The sequence below is a fragment of the Dendroctonus ponderosae genome, unplaced genomic scaffold, assembly GCF_020466585.1.
Source record: "Dendroctonus ponderosae isolate FM_Combo_2020 unplaced genomic scaffold, Dpon_F_20191213v2 Dpon_F_20191213_1, whole genome shotgun sequence".
Lineage (NCBI taxonomy): Eukaryota > Metazoa > Arthropoda > Insecta > Coleoptera > Curculionidae > Dendroctonus > Dendroctonus ponderosae.
In genome coordinates this window covers 45908897-45911190 of record NW_026017110.1, presented here as the reverse complement: position 1 = coordinate 45911190, position 2294 = coordinate 45908897, and positions in this window count along the sequence as shown.

The following is a 2294-nucleotide window of genomic DNA, read 5'->3' as shown; positions in this document are numbered from 1 at the left end:
GAGGCTCGAGCTCTACATCGTAGCGTTTGCCACGGCAGTGCTCGACCACCCGACGGACGACGTCGTCATGTCGAGCAATTCGCGAGTCGTGCGTTGTTGGACACGACTGCAAGACATGGCATAGCCGTGCCACTTGTAAAATCTGCTCGAGAACGAGGTCCATGGGAGGCGTTTCCGCAATCACAAGAATGGCATCTGTTGATGTCGTACGATACGCGCTGCATATACGTAGAGCCGCCTGTCGTTGTATTCTTGTGTGTATGTTCCGGTGTTTTGCCGTATTCATAGAATGTCCCCAGGCCGGGGCAGCGTACAAAAGTATAGACCTAGCTACTGAACACAGCAGTCGTCTCTTGTTGGGGCTTGGTCCCCCTATGTTGGGCATGAGTCTTGACAGGGCTATCATTGCACTGTTGGCGCGTGCAGATGTATTTTTGATGTTTGATGATCCGTCTTGCCCAGTCTCTCAGTGTACTTACGGAACGAGCCGTGCCCCGTTAGGGCCTGCGCCGTATATAAGCTGACCCGTCTGTGTTTACATGTGTTGACTGTAGTACCCGCCTGGGTTCCTGCCTTTCGGCATACCCCAATTGTCCCCTTGTGTTAAGCACACTCACTATCCGCGAAACGACCACCAGTGGAACTCCTTTCTCCGTTCCTTGGACCTCCTCCCTCCAATTAGATGGGAAAAAGACCTTAACCTAGTTACGATTACAATTCCTTCCCTAACCCTTAAAGCTATACATGTCCTTAACCTATCTACTTATACTTAATTACCCAGGGACATATCTTCTGTCCGGAGCGCCAACTGTGCCCACTCGTTTAGTTTGTTAATGTCCTCCGTCTTGTTCCCGTCCTGGTCTCGTAAATTTATCGTGAAGTTGCTGTATTTGTCCCGTATGTGTTCCCGTGCTCGCTGTCTGTCGGTTTCTGTGCAGTGGTATTTGATGTGGTCCGTCGTTTCGTCCCCTATCCCGCACGTACATGTCGCATTGTTCGTGAGTTTAAATTTGTGTAAGTAGTGTTTCATGTTGCCGTGTCCTGTCGCTAGTTGGCTAGTATTGGCTCTCGGCCCATCGTCCTACAGATTTCGTACAGGGTGCGTCCTTTGTCGCTTACCATGTCGTCATTCTAATGCCGCATCGGATTTTGGCCCAGTCTTTGTTGGTTCTGTTGTTGTAGCGTGAAATGTCCTCTGTCACGTTTGTTAGGTTGGCTCCTTCGTTCGCTAGTTTGTGAGCCACGGCGTTATGTTTATTGTTCTTGTTATGTCCTTCCTCCCATTCCACGTTTGTCGTCCACCCTTGTCTGTGTCTTTGTTCCGTCTGTTTATGCTTAATTCCGTGAGTGTTTTTGTCGTCATACGCCCCTTTCCGACCATTTGTACTGTTTCTAGTCGGTCCGTTCTTATCGTGATGTTATTGTCTTGTCTCGTATTTGCTATCTGTATTGCTTTGATAGCAGCATAAGTCTCGGCCGCGTGGATTTTTGTTTTGTCCGTTATTCTGATTCTAAGGTCGTCCCCGTCCTCGTAGTGTATGCCGATTGCCGATTTTCCATCGGGCTTCAACGTGGCGTCTATGTGTATTCGTTTCCCGTTCCGTTGTTGCATGTAAATGTTCCATGTTGGGATGCGGCCTGTCTTTGTGTTTTGTACTTTGATTCTTTACGTCGTTTGTTCTTGTCCTGTAAACGTTATGTCTTGTTGACGCTTCTATCCACCAGGGCGGTGTACCAGCCAGCACTTGAAGCGCGGCTGTTAATGTTGTTTGGTACGACCTGATGGATATTTTGAGGCCTGTCCTCATTGCAGCGTCCAATTCCTGTCTTTGTCTTGTCTCGTTCGCCCTTTTGCCCCATATCTCTGCTCCATAGAGGGCTGCCGGTTTTAGGGCTCTCTGCAGTATTTTAAGTAGTGTCGTTTGGTTTGTTCCCCAGAGTCGTCTAATTTTATGTACAAGTCTAACTKCCGTCTCGTCCACCTTATGTCTGATCTCACGTAAGTGTTGTATAAAATTTAGTTGTTTGTCGAATGTGATTCCCAAGTATTTAATGTTGTCTCGTTGTTCAATGGTATTGTCTTCAGTCTTAAATACCGGCGGTCGTATCTTCTTTCCAATAAACATGGTCTCTGTCTTCCTCGTGTTGTATGTTGTTCCGCTCCTGAGTGCCCATCTCCTACAGGCGTTCCATATGTATGTCCACCTGATCGTCCGCAAAGGCCTGTATGTCCAGTAGTTCGTCCACGTATTGTATGTCTACGTCCCTTTCTCGTGCCTGTTCGTCTTTCCAGT